The sequence below is a fragment of the Solanum stenotomum genome, chromosome 2, assembly GCF_019186545.1.
Source record: "Solanum stenotomum isolate F172 chromosome 2, ASM1918654v1, whole genome shotgun sequence".
Taxonomy (NCBI): Eukaryota; Viridiplantae; Streptophyta; class Magnoliopsida; order Solanales; family Solanaceae; genus Solanum; species Solanum stenotomum.
The window spans coordinates 69,652,740-69,677,553 of NC_064283.1; the positions used below are offsets into that span (position 1 = coordinate 69,652,740).

Sequence of the window (24,814 nt, forward strand, 5' to 3'; positions counted from 1 at the left end):
TCCTCTTCCTCTTCCTCTTCCCCTCTCCCCTCTTTCTCTCGTCCTCGTCCTCATCCTCGTGCTCTTCCCTTTTTTTCCCCTTCTCTTTCTCCTTCTTATTCCTCCTCGTCTTCCTCCTCTTCTTCTTCTTCCTCCTCCCCCTCCTCTTCCTCTTTCTCCTTTTTTTTCCTCTTCCTTCTCTTCTTCTTCCTCTTCTTCCTCTTTTTTCCTCTTCCTCCTCCTCCTCTTCCCTCTTCCCCTCGTCCTCGTGCTCTTCCCTTTTTTTCCCCTTCTCTTTCTCCTTCTTCTTCCTCCTCTCCCTCTTATTCCTCCTCTTCTTCCTCCTCCTCCTCCTCTTCTTCCTCCTCTTCTTCTTCCTCTTCCTCTTTCTCCTCTTCCTCTTTCTCCTCTTCTTCCTCTTCCTTCTCTTCTTCTTCCTCTTCCTCTTCTTCTTCCTCCTCTTCTTCCTCTTCTTCCTCCTCTTCCTCTTCTTTCCTTTTCCTCTTCCTCCTCTTCCTCTTTAAAAATAGCATATTGACTAAAAACAAATTTCTTCGTAATAGGATTGAACAAGCAATGAGCTTTTTGATTTGTCACTATGACCAAGGAAAATGCATTTTTGACCTTTATCATCTAACTTCTTTCTCATAGCATCTGGAATGTGTGTGTATGCTATATACTAGAAAATTAGAAAATACTCAATATTTGATTGATTTACACCGCTTCAAGAGGTGTCATATTTCAAATATAATTGGCAGGACATCTATTCAATATATAAATGCTTCAATGAATAACTACTGCCCAAAAGTCTCTTGGTAACCCTCTTCTACTCAAAAGACTGTGCACCATATTAAAAATTGTGCATTTTTTCCTTTCACACACACCATTATGTTGAGGTGCGTAGATTGCTGAAAGTTGCATCTTAATTTCATGTTTCTCGCAAAATTTGGATGAACTCAATAACTTTTTTGTAGATCCTGTATTTGTATTAGAAAATTAAATAAATATATATGTATAGTAACTTGTAAATCCCCTAACAAAAGTGAGTTGATGGCTCAATGATAAGCCAGGCAATGGGAGTGCTTGCCGCCGCGCTACAGTTGTGGATTCGAATTCTATTATGCTATTTATACAAATTTCACAAATAAAATAAAAATTAATTAAAAAATATAAGATTAACAATTAGAAAAAGAAAATTCCACTCGTCTTAAAATAAAAAAATTCTCTTCTGCTATTTATGCTTCTGCTAAGGAAGGCCATGGGAGTGCTTTCCACACTACAATTGTGGGTTCGAATCCCATCATCACCCAATGTTCTTTTCTTTTTGAAAGGAAGCATGTTTTGTAATATTTTTCCTTTTATGCTATTTATGTAAATCTCACAAATAAAATAAAAATCAATCAAAAAAATCTATCTATATATAAAAGGAGAAGAAAAACAGCATATGTGTCAGCGCCACAATTAATCTTGAAATTTAAGTATTTAAAAATTAAGTTTCAAAAAGAAATATATTTAAAAATTAAGTTTAAAAAAGAAATATGACTTTTTTTAAAAAATAAAAAAATAAAAACATGTCAGCAAATTCTATCCACATTTTCACGTTGCTAAAGAATAGGATTTGATTAACTAATAAGCAATTTATTTTAAGTTTTAAATTTTAAGCAACTCAATTATCTATTTTTGAAATACATTTAAAAAATAAAAACTACCTATTCAACCGAATTGAAACTTCCTTACTATTTTAAAATTCTAATTTAAAATTCTTTTAAATTAACCGAAACTTCCTTACTATTTTGAATTGAATTCATGGGTACCTGTTTTTAATTTTTAATTCTTTTTAAAGTTTCCACGAAAATTGTTTTAAATTTGAATTTTGAAATTTCCTACTTTAAGATACAACTTAAAAATAAAAGGTAAATTATAATTTGGATAAGAATGAATTTGAATTGCATATTGGTTGGTTTCCACGAAAATTGTTTTTTCTATTTGAATTTTAAAATTTCCAATTTTGAAATATAATTTAAAAATAAAAGTGTAAATTGTTCAATAATAATAATAATAATAAATAAAAAATAAAATAATAATAATAATAAAAATAATAATAATAATTTGGATAACTGTGATTTTGAAACTGATTAATATATGATAATTTTTTTTTTAATTTTTTAAAACATCTATAGGTGATAGTGTTTTTAAAATTTTAAAATATCAAGTAGTTAATTATTAATTAATAATTATCTTTAATTATATTAAATAATAATACAATTACAATTTGAAAAACAAGATAGAAATTTAAAATGGTTTAAAAAATTAACGTGACAGTTTTTTAAAAACTAAAACATATAAAGCTAACAAAATCCACATTTATCTAACTTCACATTTTTCTTGCCCACTTCTTAGTTTTCTCTGAAATGGAAAATTTCATTAGAGAAATATTTCACAAAATAAATTATATTATATAATGCCTCACAGGTTCTACCATGAATGTACCGGTCGTGTTTGAAATGTTACCAAACACGTTATTGGTGTTGAAGTTAACAACCAAGTTCATAACAAGATCTTAAGAAAGAGGATCAATGGGAGGGCGTCAGCAGTCTCGATGCATGGAAGAAGTTAGAGAAAGGATTAAGAAGAATGATGTGGTTAATGATTTCATCTGTGGTTTATATAAATTTCTGCATAAATGAGATTAAAGACATTGAATTTCATGTTTATTGGGTTTTCTCTTATTCTCCGATGATATTTGACCATTTTCAGACTTAAAAAATGCATATCAATGACATGTTTTGTTATTTCTTCAAAACAATATTATTGTTTCCCTTAATTGCATGCAATTGTAGGATGCTAATTGAATTGTCAAAGATATTCTAACTTATATTGGATGATTATGTTGAATCTTTTGTCTTTTGTTAGTTTTATTGTTAATACATAATTACTATTACTTTACTTTTACTATTATATACGTATATACAAGATAAAGCACCAAATTTTTATAGTCATCACAAAATTTGTTAGGTATTTATATTCATCACAAGATATATTAGGTATTTTATGCTTCTGTACTTTGAGTTTTTTCTATCTGATATTGAAATAATAAACTTTTTTTTTTTTTTACTATTATACACAAAAAGAAGTCATTAATTGGACAATTAACTTTTCAAAATTTATTTCTGCTTATAAATTGATTTATTTATTATCTCACATATTTTAATGAACTTTATGTAAACTATGCAATTCTACTCTACTATTAATAAGAGAGACCTGCATTTGTTTGTTTGAAAAGAATTATAACGTATATTATTTTTTCTATAATTTTCATGTATTTAAAAAATTAATTTTAAAAATATTTATTTAATCTAATTGAATTAGCTTTGAATATTAATTGAATTGTCTCTAAAATAAATAAAATATGACAAGTATTTTGAAGGTGGGGGTACTATTTCTTTCATTTATTAATCATAATTTTATGTCATACTTTAAGAATTTAGTAAATTTTATGTTTACTAACTAATTACTATTTATTCATGCGGACAAACACATTTAATCAATACAATGCTCCATGCATGATGGAGTCTTCCATTCGTATTTATCTTCTTCTTCTTTTTTTTTACAATAGTTACAATTAAATTTAGCAATACATATTTATTTATTTTTTAAATCCTGTTTGGCCTTATTTAATTTTTTATTTATGTTATAGTTGCATGTGTTTTTAATTCTTTTAAAGCATGATTTATGACATTTTATTTTTTTAATATCAAAATAAGATATGTTACTCCTTCATTAGTGTAGGAGATTTATTGTAAAATAGTTGGATTGTGTAGAGAGAAACACGATGAGTGTTTTTGTTGTTCATGGGATGAGACAAATAATATGGATTGTGTGGAGAGAAACATGATGAATGTTTTTGTTGGTCATGGGATAATGAAATTTCTTTTTTTTTTTTTTAGTTATGTATTTCAATTTTAATTTATGATTTTCTTGATTGAAAATTCATAGAATATGAAAGAACAAAAACTGTTGAATATTTTTTTACTATATAATTTTTATTTAAAGTATATTAAAAAAATTCATGTTATTTTATACTTTATTAATGAAAATATTCAATTGTTAAAATATCTGTTAGACAATAAAATTAATAAATTTGAAAAATATAACTGTCAATGTAACTACAAATTATATTTGAATGCAAATTGTGAAAAATACATATACAACAACTTTTTTTCCTCGCTGATTTTGCAACTCTTTTTAATGACTTTTTCTTGCAATAACAACTAAATCTTATAGGAGTAATCTTTTTATATTCATTTTCGATTCAATGCGTTTTTCGAAATTGATTTGGAAATTAAAAATTATTTAGTAATAAAATATTACTATAATTAGATGATTTTAAAAAAAAAATCATGTAATCAATATATGAGTTCGAAAAAAATAGAAAGACGCAATTTAAAATTTTGAATATCATGCCTACAATTAAATATTTAATCATTTCATGTGAAAATTAGATTTAAAAAGTTACTAACAATAATATAATATTATTTCAATTAAACATAATAAAAAATAGTAGACCAAACATGTAAAACGCATAAAGTTTTTGTTTTTTTCATCAAACTAAAATAAACAAAAAGAAAGTAATATTATCTTTATTAAAATTTCAACAAAATATATTAAAAAACAATAAATGTAGCTAATTATAACTATAAACATAATATTAAATTGTGTATTAATAAAAATGATACTGTAATATGCACAAATAAATAAGTTAATTGATTTGTATAATTATTTTTTAAAATATACAGTACAAAGTGAATAGTAGATTTTATTAGTTTTTTTTTTTAATTTTAAAATCCGCGCAACGCGCGGGCACGTATACTAGTATAGATTAACAATTAGAAAAAAAAAAGTTTCCACTCGTCTTAAATAAAAAAAAATTCTCTTCTGCTATTTATGCAAATTTCACCAATAAAACTAAAAATTTAATTAAAAATATAAGATTAACAATTAGAAATAAAAAAAAGTTCTGTTTTTAATTCAAAACCTATACATACATGAAACTCGCTCTATAAGTCTTCCTCCTCTCTTACTTTTTTTAGTCAATTTATTTGTCTATTATAATCTGTAATAGTATTGTCAAAAATAATTTAATCTTTTATTTCATGATAGTTCCATATTTTCTTTTTTATATTTATCAATTTTGTTATTTTTCTTTCCAAAGATTCGACGCCAAAACTATTGATAAGCCGATAAATATGTCGTCCCTTTCTTATTTTTGATTTTTTTGTAGTGTAATTTTTGTTTTATTTTTTCATAATTTGCAATCCTTTTATGAGTTGATAAAGGCACACATTTTATTTTTTTTTTAATTTATACCACTAGACAGAGTCTATCGGCCTTTTATTAATAATATAATTAAAAGAAAACTTCAACATAGATAAGTACAAGCAAGGGGGGCTAGACCTTACCTTACCAATTCCTCTACTAATTAACCTGCATGAGAGCTAGAGAGAACTAAGTATTCTATGATCATACACTCTATGATGATATTACAAATGAGGATGCTTAAGTAGTACAAAAGTATAAAAGCCATGATGAGATTTGAGTAATGAAACTCAAACTTCGTTTTACAAAAGTATGAACTAAAAGAGATAGATTACCCTTCTAAAGTAACCTGGAGTGTTTTCCTCGTCTTCCTCTTCAAATCTGTCTAACAATACTTGATAGTTCATCAATGCTTCTTAGATTTATTGAATCTTGTTAAAGTTGTTGACACTGTCATATGATTCTGCTTTGCCAGTCGCATCGGTAGGTGCCTTGGAACAAACTCCTCAGTCATCTTTCCATCCCAACTATTTTTTCTTCCATGCTTCTTTTTGTTGTTGTGTTGTTGCATAGGAGAAATGTCTGCATCCCTAGCTGCATTTGCAAAACAATAATTCAACATATCCTCTTCTTCACTTTCCTCAAAGGTGTCCTCATCTTGTAAGTTAGCAAATCTATTTGTGGAGAAAGAACTACTACCAACATCTTGTAGCTGTTTGTTTGTGTTAATAGGCATAAGAGAAGTCAACTTTTTAACATTAGAACTCACCAACGCATCAAGAAGCTCTTTGTCACCAACTAAAACTTTTTGAACATTAGTACCTGTTAAAACCAATTGTCGCCCTATATGTAATGGGGGTGAATCACTGGTAATGCCACTACCCTTAGGCACAAAAATTGGTGCTTCGGGGCTCAATTTTCTATGAGTTGTGACATGTTCATCCCCTTCTTCCACCCGGTCGGCCCATCGATTCTCACTTGTAACACCTTTTTGCCCGCTAGAAGTGATCAAATTATTTGTCGAAGTAACTTGAGAGATTAAAACAATCGGTAGAGCATGAGAGTTAACCATATTCAAATTAGGAGCAACATGAGGCTTAATTTGAGAGGCTCCTGGAGAACCAATTTGAGTTCCAACATCAATCGTTACCCCTGTTTTATCAACTATATTAGACTGTCCAAGTTCTTTTATTTGCGCCACAAAAGTAGCAGCTGTGTTAATGGCTACATCTTCAGTCAATAGCTTTCCAGAAGCGAGTTGCGACGCAACAACAAAAGCCTTTGAATTAGTTGTCTTTTCTTGAAGCCCAATCTTATCATTTGTTGTATCTGCAGGTTCACTCCCTACCCTCGCGACCCCTGTAGCTGTAACATTTTCTTTTTCAGTAGCATTATAATTTAGTTGCTGCCCATCTTCAGTTTGACATGTTTGCTGCCCAGAATTTTCAAGTTTCCATGTTGCAATCGAATTTCGATCAAGCACCTGACCTGCATTTGAACCAACTTGATCTTCACATGAAATTACACATGTATCGCCTTCTTGATAGCCTTGGCCCTTATCTGAAGTTTTCGTAGCATCAGCCAAACTTTTTCCAGAGATGTTTAACAACTGAACCTCTGGTCCAGGCACCAAAAGGCCCTCCTGAACCTTTGTTCCAGGCACCAAAAGTTCCTCCTGCACTGACCTTTGACTAACTAATACTAGCCTTGTATCGCCACTATTTTTCAGTAGTTAGGTGCTGCATAGAATTTATATTCGGTGTTCCGTTCACATTACTTGCATTATCCGTATCATTAGAGACTTTATTTTCAGTTTTTTTTTTGCATTCATGAAGTCTCGTGCATCACCCTGCAATTGTTCTAGATTGTTTGTTTTGTCACCTTGCTGCCTGATGTCATCTTGATTACCCTCTCCCCTTTTATTTTTCTGGATCATTAGTTGGCAATCAGCATCTTCATGACCTTGGTACTTACAATAGGTACAATACAAAAGAAGATTATCAAACACAACCTGTTGATAGTGTTCAACGAGCTTACCAGATTGTTCATCCAAAAAATGCAACCTTACTCGTTTTGGATGTTTGTCCATAAGATCAAGAATGACCTTAACTCTAGCTGTGCTAGGTCTTGTCCTATCTTGAGTGGCTTTATCTATAGCTACTGGCTTACCAATAGCCGATGCAATGGATAACAAAGGTCTTCGAGCAAAAAGATTTGGCGGCAGATTTGGTAGCGAAACCCATGCCAAAGCTTTTGAAGTTTCTTCCTTAGGGTTAAAATTTTGTGTCCATGAAAAGTTACGGAACAGATGTTGTTCCCCATTAAATTGAAGATAACCAAACTGTTTTGAAAGAACAGAGCAAAAATATGGGAAAATGCATAAGTACCCCTCAGCCTATGCCCAAAATCCCTGAGACACACCTAACCTTTACTAAGTTCCTATTACCCCCGAACTTATTTTATATATAATTTTTTACCCCTTTTCGGCCTACGTGGCACTATCCTTGAAAAAATTGTCAACACGCGCTGGGCCCACAAGTTAGTGCCACGTAGGACGAAAAGGGGTAGAAAATTATATATAAAATAAGTTCGGGGGTAATAGGACCTTAGTAAAGGTTAGGTGTGTCTATGAGATTTCGGGCATAGGTTGAGGGATACTTGTGCATTTTCCCCAAAAATATTCATAAAGATCACAACGAATTAAAAGATGTCGTGCTGCAAGCGAGCCAATTAAACAACTTCCTTTGATGACCAACTGTCTTGGAATTAATTCTCTCAGTTCGTGTAAGCTTGGTGCACCATAGGAAAGCTTCATAATCACGGCTTGATGAAGTCCCTCTTCAACCGCATACTCATCAAATTCCTTAAAAGTAAATCGGACAATCTGTTCCCCGTGTATTAATTGAATAGGTTTCAAGATTGTTTTGGTCAGTGCCGTAGGATTATAATTCATTAGAGATACATAAGTATTGTTAAGGTTTGACTCTCCCACAGTTTGAGACTGGGGAGAGGCAGCGGCAGCCATGAGAGGCTTCTAAGTTGCCATTCACGAGCAGCCGCAGGGGTTAGGTTTTTCTCCGGAACTATTCTAAGGCACACATTTTAATTAGGGGATATACCATTTTTTTTATATATATATTTAGCATTGCTCAAATCTTTATTCATTAGTATTAACCTTCATTTTAAAGGGTATATCTTACATAAAAAATTGTAAAAAAAGAAAAGAAATCACAGTTGCACTAATATTTGGACCCTTAATCATATCAATTCCTTATTTTCAATTATATTTCTCTATTTTGCAAAGTGAATTGTTAACTTATTTTATACCTAATATATATTTAGAAAGAGTTAAGCAAGAAAATTTACACTTTATACCTTAGTATACTTGCTTAAAGGTGAGGTGATAATTTTAAAGTATACATGTGGTCATTGATCCTTTTTAAAATATGACAAGTCGTCGAGAGTAACTATATAATAATGTTGTATTTATATTGTGTTTATATTACTCATTTCAAAAAATAATAATTATATATTGTCGTTCATTAACTTGTTGGTTATATTTGAAGTTGTTTTGTCCTAAAATTTAGAACCCCCAAATTCCTAATCCTGACTCTATCTCTATTCGCTGTTTCTTAATATACTTTTTCTTCATGGAATCTCATATTTGTTTTTCCGTATTGAGCGATCAATAGCCTGAAAAAGGTAATTCTTCGCTTTGAGATCCTTTAACCTTTGATTGTCCAACTCTACTTTTTGTGCTTTCGATAAGGAAGTACCAGTGGCAAAACTAGTAAACAAAAGAGTCAGATGAAAAAACTAGTAAACAAAAGAGCACGTTTATTCTCCTAGAAAATCTGAATCTAAAACTGACTTCACTATTCCTATAACGTAAAGACTAGGATAGGAAGCAACTTATTTGACTCCTAAACAAATGCAATAACCAAACGACTAAGTGATGTTTGTTTGTTTTTAATTATAGCAGCTGCCATTTTAGGAAAAAAGAAGAAGAATCAGGGATCTTATTGATGATTTCTTGAATGGCTTGAAGCAAATAAAGAAAGAATTAATTGCTTCAAAATGGGATGATATTGAAAAGTTCAGAATGGAATTGAGATTCCTAAGAACATTTGTCCTGTTTGGGAATTCGAGTTTGGATGACTTTTATAACAGGATGTCCATGAATATAAAAAAGTTTGATGATCTGACTCGGTCACTTTTCTATAAAGATGATGATAAATTAATCCTGGCGAAATACAACATGGAATGTCTTGCTACTCTGCTGCTGGAAGAGATGAAAAGTTATTTTTTGAGTTTGGAGAATGATAAGTATGTAGCAGAGGAGAAAATGTTTGAATACCTCTACACACACCTTCATGATCTACCAAAGTATTGTTCTGATTTGCTTCTCCCCCAGATGACTGACTACAAGATTCTTCGCCAAGTATTCCGACATCTGAGAGATTTCTATGGGTTGGAATCAGTGGCGGATCCAGGATTTAGAGTCCGTGGGTGCCAAATAGACTTATCGATTAAATTAATTTTATATTTGATTAAATTATTTGTCTTTTCGATATATATCATAAATCAATCAATAAAATGTAAATAATAAGATATTACACTTTTATTGAGTATTTAATCAAATAAAAGAAAAGTCAAAGGAGTAATAATGTAATTAATTTAATTTAAGTCAATAACAATTATAAAAAAATAAAAATAAAAATTGTGTCAACTGTTTTTCCTTAAAAAAAAGTGCTTGGAGCCTTTTTTTTTTCTTAAAAAACGTCTGCATCAAATTTCTCAAAAAAATAGGTACAAATGGGATTCGAACCCGCAAAATCAGCCTTCTAAAGTTGCCCTCCTACCATGGCACCACAAGACAGTTTTGTTCTGTGGGTGGCACGCTTTATATTTATATAAATATTATATATATATACCTATGTATATATAGAGTTTCCGTCGAAGTTCGGGGGTGGCGTGGCACCCCCAAACCTCTGCATAGATCCGCCACTGGTTGGAATGCATCGCCCCCAACAAAACAACAACTGAATATCTCTATCCTCGGTACCTAATGATAGTTGATAGAGTAACACAATTATGTTTTGATCTTTGGACTGGAAAGTATAAATATGAAATTGATTACCTTTACAGCAAGATTGCTTCCCTACTAATCGACATAATCCCCTCTTGAGCAGGATGTTCTCTACATTGTACTTCTAAGCTCATGAAAGAAACAAGGTCAACAGAACTACAAAGCTTAGTTAAGCGAATCCTAAAACCATCACCAAGGATTCTTCAAAGTCATCTGATTCTTCTCCAAGGACGCATGGAAGGTGCAGTAGCTGTCAATTACTCTCCAACTCAATGCATTAATGTCATGATGGAGTTCCTATTGATTTTTCTCACTGATATACCAAAGCGCTTTATCCATCCTGACAAATTGAACGATATGTTGGAACATGTTGGAGTACTTACAAGGAAGATGTCTATTCTGGTGAGCAAGCTGTTGGAGGAGAGCTCTGAGAGTAATATCAACGAAGCGGACCTTTCAGCTCCAGAATTGTTGCAAGAAATTGAACAAATGAAGGGAGATATCAGAGATTTTTATGAAAGTCCCAGAATCATCTCAACTTCGCTTTCCTATGGATGATGGTTTCCTCTTCATGAATCTTCTACTCAGACATTTAAATGATTTGCACATTTCCAATGCTTATTCAGTTTCTCTGATAAAGAAAGATATTGGGATGGTGAAACAAAGCCTCGAATTCGTAAGATCATCTTTCAGGAAAGTCAGGCAAACATTGGATGACACTAGTGGAGTTGCTAAAGATTGTTGGGTGCGTGCTTTAGATGATAACAGTAGGTCATGAAGAAGATGAAGCCAAGATGATTGACCAGCTCCTTGATAAACATGAATCCAAGCTTGATGTCATTTCTATTGTCGGAATGCCAGGAGTCAGTAAAACTACTCTGGCCAACAAAGTGTATAACAATTCATTAGTTGTTAGTCATTTCAATGTTCGTGCTTGGTGCACTGTTTCCCAAAAGTATAACAAGTCAAAGGTGTTGCAGGAGATTCTCCAGCAAGTTCCTCATGTCTCTGGAGGAAACGGAAGTGAGGATGACCCAGCTGATAAACTACGAAGAGCACTACTTGATAAAAGGTACCTCATCGTTTTGGATGATGTGTGGGATATTGCAACAGGGGAGATGTTAATAGCATGTTTTCCACAGGTTGAGAGAGGAAATAGAGTTATCTTAACTAGCCGAAGTAGTGAGGTAGGTTTGAAAGTTAAATGCCGTACTGATCCTCTCGACCTCCAAGTTTTAACACCTGAAAAAAGTTGGGAACTATTCGAAAAAAGGGTATTTGGAGAAGGAAGCTTCCCTGCTGAACTGTCAGATGTTGGACACCAAATAGTTGAGAAATGTAAAGGTCTTCCTCTTGCTATTGTTTTGATTTCTGGGTAATTGTTAGAGTAAGAAAAGGAAAGGAAAAGAAAAAGGATTTGTGGCTTAAGATTCAAGATAATCTGGATTCCTTTATTTCTGCCAACATCAATTCACAGATGATGAAGGTTATGCAATTAGGTTATGACCATTTACCATACCACTTGAAGCCGTTGTTGCTTTACTTTGCAAGATCTCAAACGAGCAAACGAACTCCAGTCTCTACATAGATGCAGTTGTGGATGGCCGAAGGGTTGGTGGATCATGATAGTTTAGAGGAAGCAACTCAAAGTTACTTGGATGCTTTAATTTCCAGTAGCCTGATAACGGTGGAGATAGACAGGCCAAGAGGATTTTACCTTTTACTGTTATTATCAAGGTTTTCTATGTGCATGATGTTGTGCACGATTTTTGTTCAGAGATAGCCAAAAGGAATTTTTTTTCAAATTAATCAATTCAGCTGAACCATTTCATGCTTCAGATTTCCTACACCATCGTCTAACCATTTATTGTAACCTCGGCCAACTGCACAAAAGATGTGTTATGTTCTATTCTAATAAGTCTTCAGCTGGTAATAAGCATCTCATATCTTTGAAAGTTAGCGGTTCAATTCTTGACTCCAGCTATATCTGTCACACAAGACCCTTTGGACTTGTTAGAGTGTTGCAACTGAATAGCATTCTTCTGAGAGATTCTTTAATGGAAGAAATAGGCTCCCTATTTCATTTGAGGTTCTTAAAGCTTTGGACTCTTGATGTAAAAGCTATCCCAGTGTCGTGGGTGAACCTCCAGAACTCTGTTGATCAATACGCAATATTCCACCATGGTATTACTGCCCATAATATTCAAACTGTCAAAGCTGAAACATGTGAAAATTGACATAAGTTCTTTCTTTGAAGAGGAGGAAATGGATGCGGACAATATTATGCATCAACCAAGTAGAATATTGGAAGCTGAGAATTCAAAGTTAGAAGACTTGACAACTTTATCTAAAGTTGTTATCTCATATACTGAAGGCATGAATGATGCTCTGGAGAAGTTCCCAAATCTCCAGCACCTTCATTGCCACATCAAGGAACCGATATATCCTTTGACACAGGTTGATTAGTTTCCCATGATGTCCTTAATAAACTTGAATCACTCATTGCACTGTACGATAATGCCTACAAAGATGAGTATCCGGTGTTAATAGACCAAACCCAACAACCCAATGCATATCACTTCCCTAAAAGCTTGAAAGAGTTACGGTTGTGTAATTTTTCCCTGAGACCTGATTCGTTGTCAGCAATCGCGGCATTGCCTCAGCTTGAAATTCTGGAGTTAATGGGGACTAAATTCATGGAAGACAAGTGGGACGCAAGTGAGAACATCTATCAAAGTCTTAAGACTTTGTCATTGCAAGTGCTCAAACTTTCAGAATGGGAAGTTGATAGGGAAACTTTTCCTAAGCTTGAGGAATTAATACTAGAATGTTGTCACAAGCTTACGGAGATCCCTTGTGCATTTATTGATATACACACCTTAAAGTCCATTCATTTAACTGAAATTAGGCGTGAGCTTGGAGATTCAGCCATTGAGATTAAGAAAGCTATAGAAACTTTCACAGGAGAGGAGAGACTTCATGTCCACGTATCAGATGTGTATGATAACTCAAGTGAAGAAGACGATGAAGACTAGAAGAGGTACCAGACTCTTATACTCTATTTATTGTATTCCTACTTTAGAAACTCTTATACTATATATGACACTAGCTTTTGAGGGTGTATTATATCCTCCGCATGATTTTGATTATGAGACTTCATTATTGACTTTGATCTCGCTTTACTTTTCCACATAATAAATTATTAATTGAATATAAAATCGGTATACATATGGTTCACCTTCACGGCTCTATGTTGATTCATCAGTATTAGTTCCTTCTTCACATCGTTCATCATCCATGTTAACACCATTGCATCAACTTTTTCCCAATGTTCATGCAATGATGCATCAACCTTATCTATCTTTGGTGTGGAGGCCATCAACAAATCATAACTTGCTTCTGCCTAACAAATTTAATAATGCCAGTTCCAAGTTAAAACGACCACTTTTTTTTTTCTATTAAAGACACTTGTTTTCCCATATAACAAAAACAGACAAATCGCTAGGCTTTGAGCGACTTGTCCAACTTAATAACAGCTGCCCAAACGACCGTTAGTAAGTCATTGGCTTCGAGCGACTTACCATTGTTTAAAATAAAAGTAGCTAGGTTTTGAGTGACTTCTGTGGGTGTTGGGTTGGATGATGTTTGTAATGACCTGGCATGCCAACTAGGAGAGAAGGAAGTTTTTGAAGTGTAAGTAATTTTTTTTGGAAAATAATGATAGTTAACTTATATTTTTATCCTAAATGAAACAAAAGTGCTGTTTGAACGTAATTTCCAAACTTGGGTGATATTAACTCTCAAATGTGCTATCTTTGTTGCAATTGTTAGTGTAAATTCTATAAATGGGATAGCTAGTTGATTTGCTTAAGCAAATCTTTTCTATGATCACTACAACAAAAACAATTTTTAGCGGTAATAAATAGACACATTAATAACGAGTGCTAAAGTCTTTACCAGCATTAGTTAAGTGTCATTAGATCCAATGTCGCTAAAGACATTAGGGACATATACAAAGGGGGTCAATTGCTGCTAAAAATACATATTTAGCGGCAATTGAGCTATTGCAGTTAATTAATTTCCGCTAAAGATCATTTTTGATGTAGTGGATCACGATTGAATTGCAGTACATGAGCAAGCTTTGAATATAAAGATGTGATTTAAGTGATGAAATATCATTTTTTTCTAGTTCACTTATAAGATTTGACAGTACATTGATACGATTAACACTATTATTGCGCGCAGTGAAATAAGAGACGATCTAAAGAACAAAGAGATGGTAAACTATATTAACATCAAGTAAATCTTGAATGTGTATGTTCAAATATCATGGAGATAAATAGTAGTATCAATAAGATCGAAGGTTTGCGACACTTCAAAAAGTACATGATCATATCATGATTCAATTTGTGGCCTTACTTGGGCCTTAAGAAACCAATTTTTATGACCTCAAAATAACATGTACAAGATTCAAGGACTCAATAATATTGTAAGAGCATGGTATCGTCAACTATCGACCACCTTAAAATATTTATGTCCAGTTGTTACAAATTAAAAACATAACTAATAAGATATCATGATATAAAAATATAAACTTAAGCCGCGATAAAATATTATCATTTATTGTGACGGGCAAAAACAACGGGCGTAACCACAAAATTAGTTAAGAGTGTTCAAACTTGGAGAAGTGGTATTTTATAAAAAAAAATGAATAAGTGCATCAAAATTTTCAAATCAAACTACTCAATATTTAGTTAAACAATAATTTTAAAATTTATTTATGTAGAAAAATAATTTTAAAAGAAAAAGAAAAGTCAAGCAAATACTGGGTGAGAATTGATTCCAAAAATCAACCATCAACCACTTCAATTGATTCCAAAAATCAAGAGAAATAAAGTATTACGAAAGAGAACAAAACAAATTCATAATTATATTGCAACTGTTGGTGCATCAACATCATAGCTCTTTTTGTTATTATTATTTTGAAGAAACAAATTATAATTGCAAATCAACTAACCATTTTCATTCATATTCTCTATACTCGTATATTAAAAAAAATAAAACTGCTTTCAGTTAATTTATGTCAATAATAAATAAAGTAACATCAACATGCCATATTTTTTTTCTTGTCACCTTATTTGACTAGGACTAATTGAATAAAGTTTTTCTGACTATTAATATTGATGCTCTTATTTGAAGCATCCCACAATAATAGTGTATCAAATTAAATATACATAGTTCATATTTTGTTTCAACGTTTCAATGTTATAAATATCTTTATTATCACTCATAAATTACAAATTAACTAGAATAAAAAGTTACTCTTTCAGATTTTCTTAATACAAAATTAAAAATCTTTTATAAAATAATCATAAAATTTAAAATAATATTATAAAGGACTACAAAATTAAATCTCCTATTTTCTTCGTCAATGATTATCCACTAGCAAATATTTTAATGGACTGCCGGAAATTATATAGAAAGACTTGGCTTTTATAATTCAAATTTATAATGAACTTTAACTAATCTATTTCAGATCATGACTTTGATAAACTAATTGAAAGTTCACATTTGCAGATCGATCTAAAAATAATAATGCTTTTGCTGACTCAATTTTCTCGATGTAAGTGTTGTAAATCTGCAACAAGGCCAACTACCATTTGAGAGGAATTATAAGCTTTGAAGTAAAGAAAAAGGTATAATACTTTTCTACTTTTTTTTTTTTCTATTTATTTACATGTATTTTTGTGATTCATTTGATTTGAAAGAAACATACATAATAATAAGAAGTAGAAAAATGGTTTATATTTTTTACTTAATAATTATAGAATGTATATGTAATATGTTAGATGATCTCATAATTAACCATCATTTTTGTTCACTTGGTAACTCAAACCCACAATTTTAGAATTGGATGCGAGCATGCTTATAGTTACGAGCAACTCCTGACATTGAATATATATTAGTTGAAAGAATCTATTTCCAGGCTTCAAGATTTTTCATGATGAGTAAGTAAAAAACTCGCGTGTTTTCCTTTTTACCAACCACCCCCATATAGGGTCCAAGCTTGTAAAGGGAGATTAATTAAGGTCTCTAATCATGATATATGAAGAAGACATTTTAACTTAGTTTATGTAAATATAGATCTTGGTTGGCTCTACATTTAAGATCTTAATATATCATGATACCAGGAAACACTTTTAACATAGGGGGTGTTATCAATACATAGGAAATAGATATTTTTTTAATTTTCTCATGTTCGATTGTTTAATTTTTTTTAGAAAATATATCGAACACAAAAAAGAAGAAGCAATAAACCCACTTATCAGCTTTAAAAATATTAATTAAAAAAAAACATTTTCAGAAAATGATTTCCTTTACCAAACACACCCATGGACCATGGTTTTGTGTAATTTAGGTCTTGTCTCTCTAGTGCTCTCTCTATTCCGTTTAACTGATTTTTTGAGGCTTTTTTCATATTTGACTGTTTCATTTATTGTAGTTTTATATTTTCTAGGAGATAAATTACATTATTTACAAAGTTATATGATTTCACAAAGGGCAATAGTGAAAAGTATGATTTCAATTATGTCTTTGAATGTTTTTCTTGATACTAGTTTCTGGACACGTGCAACGCATGTGTGTCTGATGTAATATGTTATAAATTCGTTAGGACAATTAAAATTCAATGAAAATATGTATGTAATGGGTATTAAAATGCAACAATCTCAAATAAATGTTATGATAATAATTTATATAAAATAAAATTAAAGAAGACTAATAGAGAACTATAAAAAAAAAATAAACATAGAAGAAAAAAATATCATATGCATCCTTCTTTGTCATGCCCCGAGCCTACACCCTGGACGTGGCCGGCACTCGAAGACCATTGTTGGCCCCCAAGTGAACCCTTGGCCTGGCTTTCTTAACTCAGCGGAAACTTAACTCGACAACAACTCAATGCAATGCAAGGTTATAAAACAACCTAACTGATAAAAATCTGGCCAAAAAGGCAACTCGAGTCCCAAAATAGAATATTTACATGTATACATAGATGAGAGACTCAAAACCAACTGACTGACTGTCTATGAAACCTCTATAATACTGAGATGGATGTTGGGACAGACCCCACAACATCCTAATAAAACAAAACTAAGAGAACAAAATAATCGAGTCCTCCGGAATGCAAAGAGGCTCACCACTGACTCTGAAGTACTCAACTGGATCAACGTCATAATAAGATGCAGGCCAACTGGCATCAGTACATTGAATGTACAAGTATGCGAGCTGGAAAGCTAAACCACAACTTAAGCTTGGAAGGAGTACAAAGGAACTCTTACCTTGGCTCTGTTCAACTCATGAATGACTGAACTCAATAGATAAAGCAATAAGACACATGCAATATATAAAGCTTGTAAAATAGTGTAAACAACTTAGCTTGTTAAAGATAAAACAATAACAACTCAACTTTACTTATATAAAAGTAATATAACTTTAGTGGGAGATTCTTTAACCGACAATCACCACTATGAGCCCTAGTGGTGATACAACGTTTTACCTCACGTTGCCCAAGGACCATCCTATACCTTGCCGTGATATAGGAAGCTAACTTTACTAAGTGGATCCACTAGCTTAATCTTACAGATTCATCTAAAAAGTATGATCCGTTAACTCCCATGTTAGCGCATGGTTCTTATGGAGAGTTGAGTTTATATGAACTCGTGTCCCCAATTCGGTGCTCAAGACTACTCCCAAAAATACTTAGCTCATAAGTGTTTTAAACACATCTTTCTTTATTTGAGATAATTACTCAAAACTTTGCCCGAAGGCTCACTTGGAATCGATGTTCCTTTTTCTTGAAAACTAGCCCAAAGGCTCTTTTGGAATCATAGTTCCTTTCTTACTCAAATGTAAAAACATTTAGAAACTTCTTTGGGAATACATAGTTCCCTAATACTTTTGAGAAATGACTCAACTTTAAACTCTTTACTCAACTTGAAACTCTTGACTCTTTACTCTTTACTTGACTTGAAACTTGAGCCTTAAAATGAAGTTAAAACATTCAATAAAGACTCTTGAACAACTTTAAAGACTTACCTTGACTCACTTCTTTAACTTCTAAACTCAACTCTTAACTTCGCTTGACTTGGAAACTAACTCTCCTTGAATTGGAATCATGAATTCAAGGTGTTTGATCACGTGTTATGGACGAGTTCTTGACGTTTAGATGTACCTTGGAGTGTTGGAAACAACTAGGGAACATAGGTACAATACCTAGGAACATGCATGAGAAAGTGGGGAAAGAATGGGAAGACTTGGTGCTCTTGGCGCTCTGAGAGGCGCGGAGCGCCAGACCTCAAACTTCAGAAGGGTCTGGTTGGGGCTCTGGTAGGGGCGGCGCCCCAAGGGCTGGACCTCAGAGTCCCTTTTGGGGCGCGCTGGCTGGCGCGACGCCCCAGCCCTTTTCCCAGAAAACTCAACTTTTCTCCTCTTTTTTTCCAACTCTAAACCTTCTAAACTTCAAAGCTTTATCCCCCAAACACTTAGGATCATCAAAACCCTTAACATACACTAGATTCAACTCAAAAACACCACCGGAAACATACACCAAACCAACAAGAACTACAACACAACACAACTACAACTTCAACAATTCCAACCAACAACTTCAATCAAACATAATCAATCTTCTCTCGAAATTAAACAAGCTTGGCGTGTGGGGGAAAGAACCAACCCAACACTATGAACTCACATACCTTAATAGGGATCACCCCCCGAAGAAAACCACGACAATCTTTACGAAGTTTGCTTCTTCTTCTCTTTTCTCTCCTTTTCTCTCAAGAACCCTAACTCTTACTCTTTTTAAAAAGGGCAAAACTGATCAAAAATCAGTCTTACACCTTAATATATATCCAAAAGAAAAGGCTAGGGAAAAGACCAAAATACCCTTACAAATTTCCGGACGGATTCCCTGCCAATTGCCCAACTTTCAAAGGGCATAACTCGCTCATACGAACTCAGAAACGAGCAAACTCGATGGCGTTGGAAAGACCAATCCACGAAATTTGCAACCATAATTGGAACCACACCTAGATCATCCTGAGCTAGGAGTTATAACTGTTCAAAGTTGGCCAAAAAATCATTATTTTTCCATAAACCAAATTTTCCAGATTTTTAATTCTTTCCAAAAAGACTATTTCCAAGTTTTAAGCTTCTTCCTAGTCCCCAACTTGCAAGATGTCACATTCTTAAGACTTTATTATAACATTATATAAAGGGATAAGGCACTACTACCCCCCTAGACTATGACCGAAATCCCAGAGACACACCTTAACTAAATTAAGGTCCTATTACCCCCTGAACTTATTTTTTTGTAATTTTGTACACCTTTTTGGCCTACGTGACCTCCAAACATCTCCCACGCACCTCACTTAAGTGGAGTCATGGAGTGTGCCACGTAAGTCAAAAGGTGTACAAAATTACACAAAAAATGAGTTTAAGGGGGGTAATAGGACCTTAGTAAAGGTTAGGTGTGTCTCAGAGATTTTGGGCATAGGCTGGGGGGTACTTATGCATTTTCCCTTAAATATATGCAATGAACATCCATTAAAATCTGGAAGAGTAAACAATCCTCATTTGAACACATGAACTCTCCATTTACTCAATGTAATAATTGATTATCACTAATATTTAAACATTGTTATAAATTATGAATAATATACTACAAGAAATATAGAAAAAAGATATGACGAGTGGAATATAGAGACCATCTTATTCAAATGTCTTCATCTCTCATGTTTGTGTCATTTACAATGGTAAATGAACAACCCTATTTATAGGTTGAGAAATCATTCCAAACGTCACCATATTAAGTATCATAATAAATAGATACATTCTTATCCAAAAAGGTTCATAGAATCTAGGGAATACACATAGATGATAAGTATAAGTTTCTGGATAAACTCGATGGACAATGCACTTAGTTCAATGAATTTATAACACTCCTCCTTGGATGTCCATAGATAATGTGCCTTGTTAAAACCTTAGTAGGAAAAACCCAATGGGAAAAAGCCTAGTGAAGGAAAAAGAGTACACACATCTCATAATACGCTTTAAGTGTTGCCTCATTAAAACCTTACCAGGAAAACCCAATTGGGATAAAATCATGGTTAAGGAAAAGAGTACAACGCGTATTTCACTCCCCCTGATGAAAGTTTTACTTGATATCTCAGAGATGATACATTCCAATCTTATATCTCAACTTCTCAAATGTTGATGTTGGCAATGCCTTAGTGAATAAATCGGTAAAATTATCGCTTGAATGGATCTTTTGAACTTCTATCTCACCATTTTGTTGAAAATCACGTGTGAAGAAGAAGTTTAGTGAAATGTACTTTGTCCAGTCTCCTTTGATGTATCCTTACTTTAATCGAGCTATACATACATCATTATCTTCATACATGGTGGTTGATATATCTATTTTCAAAGAAAAATCACACAGTTCCCTGCATCTGCATAATCAATAATTTATATGTGCACCAATTGCACTAATACATGATATTTTTCAATCATTTTCATCAGATCGATCTTCCTTTGTGTTAAGCAATCTCACAACCATTGGGATACTCAATGGAATTGCTTTAACATCTTTTGAATCCTTCAAGGATTTTCATATAACCTTCATCATCTAGCTAGGACATTCATTACATATATTCAAGCATTTCATATTGCCATACCAAAACAAGCCTCATTGCATCCACCATAGGAGAATATATCTCCATTTAATAATGTCAGGACTTATGCGGAATTCTTTATGCCCCAAGGAAAAAAATCGTACTTTATATCTTATTGTTATACTTTCGCACAATAATTTATTAGGAAAATGCATAAGTACCCCCCTAGCCTATGCCCGAAATCCCAGAGGCACACCTAACCTTTACTAAGGTCCTATTACCCCCCCCCCCCGAACTTAATTTATCTATAATATTCTACCCCTTTTCAGCCTACGTGACACTATCCTTGAAAAAAATGTCAACAAGCGCTGGGCCCACAAGATAGTGCCACGTAGGCCAAAAAGGGGTAGAATATTACATATAAAATAAGTTCGGGGGGAGGGGTTAATAGGACATTAGTAAAGGTTAGGTGTGTCTCTGGGATTTTGGGTATAGACTGGGGGGGGGGGGGTACTTATGCATTTTCCCTAATTTATTTGTACCCATATATCTTGATTCATGGACTATAAGTCCAAAATATCATATTTCAAAGTGAAACATAATTTACTGAATTGTGCATTTCATTTGGGCAATCATTTACTTGTCCACATTATGACAAACTTGAATTCAAGATCCTCGCCATAATCTGTAGTATTGAGCGCTACTTCATAGCAAAGATACCATTGACAGTCTTTTGACTCGATTTCAATACAACATAAATTATTGAGATCTCTACATATTTCATCATTTCAGGTACCTGAACCTTTGCCAAGGTTTTTATGAAGTGTTATGTCATCGTGCTCCTTTTAAAGCACTTGCCTCATTAATATGACCATCTTGATTATTTTCTCCTCTCCTTTCTTAAGAAGTTTTTCATTTGGAATCGATTGGTCTATTACGCTTCATGCATACCACAGACTTTGTCCCTTAAGGACTTCTCATTGGAGCATTTGCAGCTGAATTATAACATTGGGTCAGCAAGTGCAATTAATTTGCAACATTATGCAAATAAATTATCTCTTGAACTTCAAGTTCACATTATTTTTAATGAGGATCTGGATAATTCATTATTCATCTCATAATTTTAAGCTGCCAGTCATCTCTCCCCCTAATGTTAGAAAATCTAACATTCACTACAACCTCATTTGGGGATCCATCTTTGTATGTGGTGGAACAATCAAATAAGATATCGCACATTCAACCTTTAGATGGAAATTATTTGGTTCCTGACCCTAAACCAATTATAACGGAGAAACCTTGTTGGCTTGATGCATACATGTGTTGCTACATATTAAACAAATCCATCCCATACCAAATTTTATTTGAGAGTTTCGTTCTCATACCCATGGTTTAGCTATATTGGAGGCATATAATTTTTGCTAAACCAACCAGCATTATCAATATAATTTCATAATTTGCAACCGTGCTCTTAATTTAACAATTTGAGCAAACAACCTTACAAAAACAAATTTGTAAGTTGACAACAAAGCACATGTGACCATCACATAGATGCATCTATCATATAGTTGCAAACGGTCCACATGGCAGGTGAACGGGCACATATTCACCTTTTTTTAAATATGTTTCAAGAACCTCCGGGAATACAATCCCAACCTAAGCTGGTATAATGATACAATGATCATTTTATCATGAGAACAAGCAACACACGAGAATTCTTGAAGAATCTTTTATTTCTTCATCATATAAGCCATATGAATTCTCAATTACTTTTGCATCACATTGGATCGGAATGGCCAACCGGTCATGCGAACTAATCTTCATTTTTCTCAAACCTCCCGTAGAGGTGAGTTGCGGCATATATCATTTTTCTCAAACCTCCCATAGAGGTGAGTTGTGACATATCCAACCCACAATTATTTATCACATCTTGGCGCATTCTCTTTCAGAATAGTCGAGCATTCACAAAACTTATCACAAGTCACATTCTCTTCAAGGAATGAAATAATCATTTATATGTGCTTCATAAATTTGCATTATAAGCATATTGTCATGCCTATGCATGACCTGACCTACCTCAACATCACTTTGAAAGGTCAAATGTACCACCATTTTATCTTCCTCTCTTTTGATAGAGGATTTTTATTTTATTAGGCCACACAACGACAACGGGTCCAACAACATTTCATACCATTATGATGATAAAAATTACCTTCACATTTTGAAGGACTATTTGGAGAACACATAGGGGTCGTTTGGTAGAGTGTATTAAAAATAATAATGCATGCATTAGCCTTGTGTATTATTAGTACCTTGTTTGGTACTCTTTTCCAACCTATGTATAACTAATGTTTTAGTTATACACTCTATTGTGTATTAAGGTGTGTATTGCTAATACCATGGATTTCTAGGTATTAGCAATGCAATGGTTTTAATGCATGCATTAACTCAACTAAAGACCCAATTACCCCTCAATACCTTTATTATATCTTTTCCACCATAATAGTGAAGGGTATCTTTGTAAATAATTTTTTAATGCAACACATTCTATGTTTAATGCATCAAACCAAACAATGCATAAAAATAATCTATTTATAATTAATGCAAGCATAACTAATACATGCATTTCTAATGTGTAACATCCGGAAATTTGAAATAACTATGAAGAAGATTGAAATTGGAAATAGTCATTTTTGGAAAGAATTCAAAATCTGGAAATTTGGCTAAGTATGGAAAAGGTGAGTTTTTGGTCAACTTCAAACGGTCAGAACTCCTAGATCAGGATGATTTAGGTGAATTTCCAGTTATGTTTGGAAATCTCTTGGAATGATCTTTCCAACGCCGCCGAGTTTCCGCAATTCCGAGTTCATATGAGTGAATTATGCCCTTTGGAAGTTGGGTAGTTGGCATAGGGAAGTTCATCCGAATTTGTAAGGGTATTTTGGTCTTTTCCCTAAACCATTTGTTTTGGTTATATTAAGGGTTTAGACTGATTTTTAATCAGTTTTCCCTTTTAAAAGTGAGAGTGAGGGTTTGAGATAGAAGAGGAGAAGAAGAGGAGAAAGAGAAGAAAAAGCAAGGTTCGTGGATTTCGTCGGGGGTGATCCCTATTAAGGTATGTGAGATCATAGTGTTGGGTTGGTTCAATCCCCCACACGCCAAACTCGTTTTAATTTCGAGAAAAAGATTGGTTGTGGTTGTTGAAATCTTGTGGTTGTGTTGAAGTTTCTTGTTGATTTGGTACATGTTTCCGGTTGTGATTTCGAGTTGAATCTATTGTATGTTGAGGGTTTTAATGATATTAAGTGTTTGGGGAAAGAACTTTGGAGGTTGATAGGGTTTAGAGTTGGAGAAACTAAGGAGAAAAGTTGGTTATTCGGGGGAAAAGGCTGGGGCGTCGCGCCAACCAGTGCGCCCCAAAAGGGACTCTGAAGTTTCCCCCTTGGGGCGGCGCACCATGCAGAGCGCCCCACCAGGCCTTCTGAAGTCTGAAGGCTAGCGCCCCGCGCCTCTCAGAGGGCCAAGGACGTCAATCTTTCCCATTCCTTCCCCACTCTTTCATACATGTTCCTCGGTAATGTACCTATGTTTTATAGTTGTTTTCAACACTCTAAGGTACATCTAAACATCCCGAACTCATCCATAAACATGAGATCATTACCCTTGAATTCATAATCCAATTCGAGGAAGGTTAGGATCAAAGTCAAGTGAAGTTAAAGAGTCAAGCTTAGAAGTTAAGAAGCAAGTCTTTAAAGTTTTT

General features: G+C 33.4%; 1 protein-coding gene and 3 pseudogenes across 1 annotated transcript in view; 3 read left to right on the forward strand and 1 right to left on the reverse strand.

The window, feature by feature from the left end:
* The window catches only part of LOC125856363 (probable xyloglucan endotransglucosylase/hydrolase protein 28), a 265,879-nt gene that overhangs the window by 191,356 nt on the left and 49,709 nt on the right, over window positions 1-24,814 (reverse strand). The gene's annotated exons all lie outside the window — the stretch shown is intronic.
* The window catches only part of LOC125856249 (putative late blight resistance protein homolog R1B-17), a 254,798-nt pseudogene that overhangs the window by 149,932 nt on the left and 80,052 nt on the right, over window positions 1-24,814 (forward strand).
* LOC125856250 (putative late blight resistance protein homolog R1A-3) overlaps window positions 1-24,814 on the forward strand; it is a 318,417-nt pseudogene that overhangs the window by 131,927 nt on the left and 161,676 nt on the right.
* On the forward strand, window positions 9,103-13,419 carry LOC125856253 (putative late blight resistance protein homolog R1B-16; annotated as a pseudogene).